Source organism: Rhinoderma darwinii, chromosome 2 (assembly GCF_050947455.1).
Source record: "Rhinoderma darwinii isolate aRhiDar2 chromosome 2, aRhiDar2.hap1, whole genome shotgun sequence".
In the NCBI taxonomy this organism is placed as follows: Eukaryota; Metazoa; Chordata; class Amphibia; order Anura; family Rhinodermatidae; genus Rhinoderma; species Rhinoderma darwinii.
In genome coordinates this window covers 2,547,796-2,556,461 of record NC_134688.1, presented here as the reverse complement: position 1 = coordinate 2,556,461, position 8,666 = coordinate 2,547,796, and positions in this window count along the sequence as shown.

The following is an 8,666-nucleotide window of genomic DNA, read 5'->3' as shown; positions in this document are numbered from 1 at the left end:
AAATAGTGATAGAGACCCCCATATCTGTTATACTGACCCCCAAATAGTGATAGAGACCCCCATATCTATTATACTGACCTCCAAATAGTGATAGAGACCCCCATATCTATTATACTGACCCCCAAATAGTGATAGAGGCCCCCATATCTATTATACTGACCCCCAAATAGTGATAGAGACCCCCATATCTATTATACTGACCCCCAAATAGTGATAGAGACCCCATATCTATTATACTGACCCCCAAATAGTGATAGAGACCCCCATATCTATTATACTGACCCCCAAATAGTGATAGAGACCCCATATATATTATACTGACCTCCAAATAGTGATAGAGACCCCCATATCTATTATACTGACCCCAAATAGTGATAGAGACCCCATATCTATTATACTGACCTCCAAATAGTGATAGAGACCCCCATATCTATTATACTGACCCCCAAATAGTGATAGAGACCCCCATATCTATTATACTGACCCCCAAATAGTGATAGAGACCCCCATATCTATTATACTGACCCCCAAATAGTGATAGAGACCCCCATATCTATTATACTGACCCCCAAATAGTGATAGAGACCCCCATATCTATTATACTGACCCCCAAATAGTGATAGAGACCCCCATATCTAGTATACTGACCCCCAAATAGTGATAGAGACCCCCATATCTATGATACTGACCCCAAATAGTGATAGAGACCCCCATATCTATTATACTGACCCCCAAATAGTGATAGAGACCCCCATATCTATTATACTGACCTCCAAATAGTGATAGAGACCCCATATCTATTATACTGACCCCAAGTAGTGATAGAGACCCCCGTATCTGTTATACTGACCCCCAAATAGTGATAGAGACCCCCGTATCTATTATACTGACCCCAAATAGTGATAGAGACCCCCATATCTATTATACTGACCCCCCAAATAGTGATAGAGACCCCCGTATCTATTATACTGACCCCCAAATAGTGATAGAGACCCCCGTATCTATTATACTGACCCCAAATAGTGATAGAGACCCCCATATCTATTATACTGACCCCCAAATAGTGATAGAGACCCCCATATCTATTATACTGACCCCTCAAATAGTGATAGAGACCCCCATATCTATTATACTGACCCCAAATAGTGATAGAGACCCCCATATCTATTATACTGACCCCCAAATAGTGATAGAGACCCCCATATCTATTATACTGACCCCCAAATAGTGATAGAGACCCCCATATCTATTATACTGACCCCAAATAGTGATAGAGACCCCCCATATCTATTATACTGACCCCAAATAGTGATAGAGACCCCCATATCTATTATACTGACCCCAAATAGTGATAGAGACCCCATATCTATTATACTGACCCCAAGTAGTGATAGAGACCCCCATATCTATTATACTGACCCCAAGTAGTGATAGAGACCCCCATATCTATGATACTGACCCCAAATAGTAATAGAGACCCCTATATCTATTATACTGACCCCCAAATAGTGATAGAGACCCCCATATCTATTATACTGACCCCCAAATAGTGATAGAGACCCCCATATCTATTATACTGACCCCCAAATAGTGATGGAGACCCCCATATCTATTATACTGACCCCAAGTAGTGATAGAGACCCCCATATCTATTATACTGACCCCCAAATAGTGATAGAGACCCCCATATCTATTATACTGACCCCCAAATAGTGATGGAGACCCCCATATCTATTATAATGACCCCAAGTAGTGATAGAGACCCCCATATCTATTATACTGACCCCCCAAATAGTGATATAGACCCCATATCTATTATACTAACCCCCAAATAGTGATAGAGGCCCCCATATCTATTATACTGACCCCAAATAGTGATGGAGACCCCCATATCTATTATACTGACCCCAAGTAGTGATAGAGACCCCCATATCTATTATACTGACCTCCAAATAGTGATAGAGACCCCCATATCTATTATACTGACCTCCAAATAGTGATAGAGACCCCCATATCTATTATACTGACCCCCAAATAGTGATGGAGACCCCCATATCTATTATACTGACCCCAAGTAGTGATAGAGACCCCCATATCTATTATACTGACCCCCCAAATAGTGATAGAGACCCCATATCTATTATACTGACCCCCAAATAGTGATAGAGGCCCCCATATCTATTATACTGACCCCCAAATAGTGATAGAGACCCCCCATATTTATTATACTGACCCCCAAATAGTGATAGAGACCCCATATCTATTATACTGACCTCCAAATAGTGATAGAGACCCCCATATCTATTATACTGACCCCCAAATAGTGATAGAGACCCCCATATCTATTATACTGACCCCCAAATAGTGATAGAGACCCCCGTATCTATTATACTGACCCCCAAATAGTGATAGAGACCCCCATATCTATTATACTGACCCCAAATAGTGATAGAGACCCCCGTATCTATTATACTGACCCCCAAATAGTGAGAGACCTCCATATCTATTATACTGACCCCAAGTAGTGATAGAGACCTCCATATCTATTATACTGACCCCAAATAGTGATAGAGACCCCCATATCTATGATACTGACCCCAAATAGTAATAGAGACCCCTATATCTATTATACTGACCCCCAAATAGTGATAGAGACCCCCATATCTATTATACTGACCCCCAAATAGTGATAGAGACCCCCATATCTATTATACTGACCCCCAAATAGTGATGGAGACCCCCATATCTATTATACTGACCCCAAGTAGTGATAGAGACCCCCATATCTATTATACTGACCCCCAAATAGTGATAGAGACCCCCATATCTATTATACTGACCCCCAAATAGTGATGGAGACCCCCATATCTATTATACTGACCCCAAGTAGTGATAGAGACCCCCATATCTATGATACTGACCCCAAATAGTAATAGAGACCCCTATATCTATTATACTGACCCCCAAATAGTGATAGAGGACCCCCATATCTATTATACTGACCCCCAAATAGTGATAGAGACCCCCATATCTATTATACTGACCCCCAAATAGTGATGGAGACCCCCATATCTATTATACTGACCCCAAGTAGTGATAGAGACCCCCATATCTATTATACTGACCCCCAAATAGTGATAGAGACCCCCATATCTATTATACTGACCCCCAAATAGTGATGGAGACCCCCATATCTATTATACTGACCCCAAGTAGTGATAGAGACCCCCATATCTATTATACTGACCCCCCAAATAGTGATAGAGACCCCATATCTATTATACTGACCCCCAAATAGTGATAGAGGCCCCCATATCTATTATACTGACCTCCAAATAGTGATAGAGACCCCCATATCTATTATACTGACCCCCAAATAGTGATAGAGACCCCCCATATTTATTATACTGACCTCCAAATAGTGATAGAGACCCCAGATCTATTATACTGACCTCCAAATAGTGATAGAGACCCCCATATCTATTATACTGACCCCCAAATAGTGATAGAGACCCCCATATCTATTATACTGACCCCCAAATAGTGATAGAGACCCCCGTATCTATTATACTGACCCCCAAATAGTGATAGAGACCCCCATATCTATTATACTGACCCCAAATAGTGATAGAGACCCCCATATCTATTATACTGACCCCCAAATAGTGATAGAGACCCCCGTATCTATTATACTGACCCCCAAATAGTGAGAGACCTCCATATCTATTATACTGACCTCCAAATAGTGATAGAGACCCCCATATCTATTATACTGACCCCCAAATAGTGATAGAGACCCCCATATCTATTATACTGACCCCCAAATAGTGATAGAGACCCCCGTATCTATTATACTGACCCCCAAATAGTGAGAGACCTCCATATCTATTATACTGACCCCCAAATAGTGATAGAGACCCCCATATCTATTATACTGACCTCCAAATAGTGATAGAGACCCCCCATATCTATTATACTGACCCCCAAATAGTGATAGAGACCCCAGATCTATTATACTGACCTCCAAATAGTGATAGAGACCCCCATATCTATTATACTGACCCCCCAAATAGTGATAGAGACCCCCATATCTATTATACTGACCCCCAAATAGTGATAGAGACCCCCATATCTATTATACTGACCCCCAAATAGTGATCGAGACCCCCATATCTATTATACTGACCCCAAATAGTGATAGAGACCCCCATATCTATTATACTGACCCCCAAATAGTGATAGAGACCCCCGTATCTATTATACTGACCCCCAAATAGTGAGAGACCTCCATATCTATTATACTGACCTCCAAATAGTGATAGAGACCCCCATATCTATTATACTGACCCCCAAATAGTGATAGAGACCCCCATATCTATTATACTGACCCCCAAATAGTGATAGAGACCCCGTATCTATTATACTGACCCCCAAATAGTGAGAGACCTCCATATCTATTATACTGACCCCCAAATAGTGATAGAGACCCCCATATCTATTATACTGACCTCCAAATAGTGATAGAGACCCCCATATCTATTATACTGACCCCCAAATAGTGATAGAGACCCCCATATCTATTATACTGACCCCCAAATATTGATAGAGACCTCCATATCTATTATACTGACCCCCAAATAGTGATAGAGACCCCATATCTATTATACTGACCCCCAAATAGTGATAGAGACCCCCATATCTATTATACTGACCCCAAATAGTGATAGAGACCCCCATATCTATTATACTGACCCCCAAATAGTGATAGAGACCCCCATATCTATTATACTGACCCCCAAATAGTGATAGAGACCCCCATATCTATTATACTGACCCCCAAATAGTGATAGAGACCCCCATATCTGTTATACTGACCCCCAAATAGTGATAGAGACCCCCATATCTATTATACTGACCCCCAAATAGTGATAGAGACCCCCATATCTATTATACTGACCCCCAAATAGTGATAGAGACCCCCATATCTATTATACTGACCCCCAAATAGTGATAGAGACCCCCATATCTATTATACTGACCCCCAAATAGTGATAGAGACCTCCATATCTATTATACTGACCCCCAAATAGTGATAGAGACCCCGATATCTATTATACTGACCCCCAAATAGTGATAGAGACCCCATATCTATTATACTGACCCCCAAATAGTGATAGAGACCCCCATATCTATTATACTGACCCCCAAATAGTGATAGAGACCCCCATATCTATTATACTGACCCCCAAATAGTGATAGAGACCCCCATATCTATTATACTGACCTCCAAATAGTGATAGAGACCCCCATATCTGTTATACTGACCCCCAAATAGTGATAGAGACCCCATATCTATTATACTGACCCCCAAATAGTGATAGAGACCCCCATATCTATTATACTGACCTCCAAATAGTGATAGAGACCCCCATATCTATTATACTGACCCCCCAAATAGTGATAGAGACCCCCATATCTATTATACTGACCCCCAAATAGTGATAGAGACCCCCATATCTATTATACTGACCTCCAAATAGTGATAGAGACCCCCATATCTATTATACTGACCCCCAAATAGTGATAGAGGCCCCCATATCTATTATACTGACCCCCAAATAGTGATAGAGACCCCCATATCTATTATACTGACCCCCAAATAGTGATAGAGACCCCATATCTATTATACTGACCCCCAAATAGTGATAGAGACCCCCATATCTATTATACTGACCCCCAAATAGTGAGAGACCTCCATATCTATTATACTGACCCCCAAATAGTGATAGAGACCCCATATATATTATACTGACCTCCAAATAGTGATAGAGACCCCATATATATTATACTGACCTCCAAATAGTGATAGAGACCCCCATATCTATTATACTGACCCCAAATAGTGATAGAGACCCCATATCTATTATACTGACCTCCAAATAGTGATAGAGACCCCCATATCTATTATACTGACCCCCAAATAGTGATAGAGACCCCCATATCTATTATACTGACCCCCAAATAGTGATAGAGACCCCCATATCTATTATACTGACCCCCAAATAGTGATAGAGACCCCCGTATCTATTATACTGACCCCCAAATAGTGATAGAGACCCCCGTATCTATTATACTGACCCCAAATAGTGATAGAGACCCCCATATCTATTATACTGACCCCCAAATAGTGATAGAGACCCCCGTATCTATTATACTGACCCCCAAATAGTGATAGAGACCCCCGTATCTATTATACTGACCCCAAATAGTGATAGAGACCCCCATATCTATTATACTGACCCCAAATAGTGATAGAGACCCCCATATCTATTATACTGACCCCCAAATAGTGATAGAGACCCCCATATCTATTATACTGACCCCCAAATAGTGATAGAGACCCCCATATCTATTATACTGACCCCCAAATAGTGATAGAGACCCCCATATCTATTATACTGACCCCCAAATAGTGATAGAGACCCCCATATCTATTATACTGACCCCCAAATAGTGAGAGAGACCCCCATATCTATTATACTGACCCCCAAATAGTGATAGAGACCCCCATATCTATTATACTGACCCCCAAATAGTGATAGAGACCCCCATATCTATTATACTGACCCCCAAATAGTGATAGAGACCCCCATATCTATTATACTGACCTCCAAATAGTGATAGAGACCCCATATCTATTATACTGACCCCCAAATAGTGATAGAGACCCCCATATCTATTATACTGACCCCCAAATAGTGATAGAGACCCCCATATCTATTATACTGACCCCCAAATAGTGATAGAGACCCCCATATCTATTATACTGACCCCCAAATAGTGATAGAGACCCCCATATCTATTATACTGACCCCCAAATAGTGATAGAGACCCCCATATCTATTATACTGACCACCAAATAGTGGTAGAGACCCCCATATCTATTATACTGACCCCCAAATAGTGATAGAGACCCCCATATCTATTATACTGACCCCCAAATAGTGATAGAGACCCCCATATCTATTATACTGACCCCCAAATAGTGATAGAGACCCCATATCTATTATACTGACCCCCAAATAGCGATAGAGACCCCCATATCTATTATACTGACCCCCAAATAGTGATAGAGACCCCCATATCTATTATACTGACCCCCAAATAGTGATAGAGACCTCCATATCTATTATACTGACCCCCAAATAGTGATAGAGGCGCCCATATCTATTATACTGACCCCCAAATAGTGATAGAGACCCCCATATCTATTATACTGACCCCAAATAGTGATAGAGACCCCATATCTATTATACTGACCCCCAAATAGTGATAGAGACCCCATATCTATTATACTGACCCCCAAATAGTGATAGAGACCTCCATATCTATTATACTGACCCCCAAATAGTGATAGAGACCCCCATATCTATTATACTGACCCCCAAATAGTGATAGAGACCCCATATCTATTATACTGACCCCCAAATAGTGATAGAGACCCCCATATCTATTATACTGACCCCCAAATAGTGATAGAGACCCCATATCTATTATACTGACCCCCAAATAGTGATAGAGACCCCATATCTATTATACTGACCCCCAAATAGTGATAGAGACCCCCATATCTATTATACTGACCCCCAAATAGTGATAGAGACCTCCATATCTATTATACTGACCCCAAATAGTGATAGAGACCCCCATATCTATTATACTGACCCCCAAATAGTGACAGAGACCCCCATATCTATTATACTGACCCCCAAATAGTGATAGAGGCCCCCATATCTATTATACTGACCCCCAAATAGTGATAGAGACCCCCATATCTATTATACTGACCCCCAAATAGTGATAGAGACCTCCATATCTATTATACTGACCCCCAAATAGTGATAGAGACCCCATATCTATTATACTGACCCCCAAATAGTGGTAGAGACCCCCATATCTATTATACTGACCTCCAAATAGTGATAGAGACCCCCATATCTATTATACTGACCCCCAAATAGTGATAGAGACCTCCATATCTATTATACTGACCCCCAAATAGTGATAGAGACCCCCATATCTATTATACTGACCCCCAAATAGTGATAGAGACCCCCATATCTATTATACTGACCCCAAATAGTGATAGAGACCCCATATCTATTATACTGACCCCCAAATAGTGATAGAGACCTCCATATCTATTATACTGACCCCCAAATAGTGATAGAGACCCCCATATCTATTATACTGACCCCAAATAGTGATAGAGACCCCCATATCTATTATACTGACCCCAAATAGTGCTCGAGACCCCCATATATATTATACTGACCCCCAAATAGTGATAGAGACCCCCATATCTATTATTCTGACCCCAAATAGTGATAGAGACCCCCATATCTATTATACTGACCTCCAAATAGTGATAGAGACCCCCATATCTATTATACTGACCCCCAAATAGTGATAGAGACCCCATATCTATTATACTGACCCCCAAATAGTGATAGAGACCCCCATATCTATTATACTGACCCCCAAATAGTGATAGAGACCCCCATATCTATTATACTGACCCCCAAATAGTGATAGAGACCCCCATATCTATTATACTGACCCCCAAATAGTGATAGAGACCCCCATATCTATTATACTGACCCCAA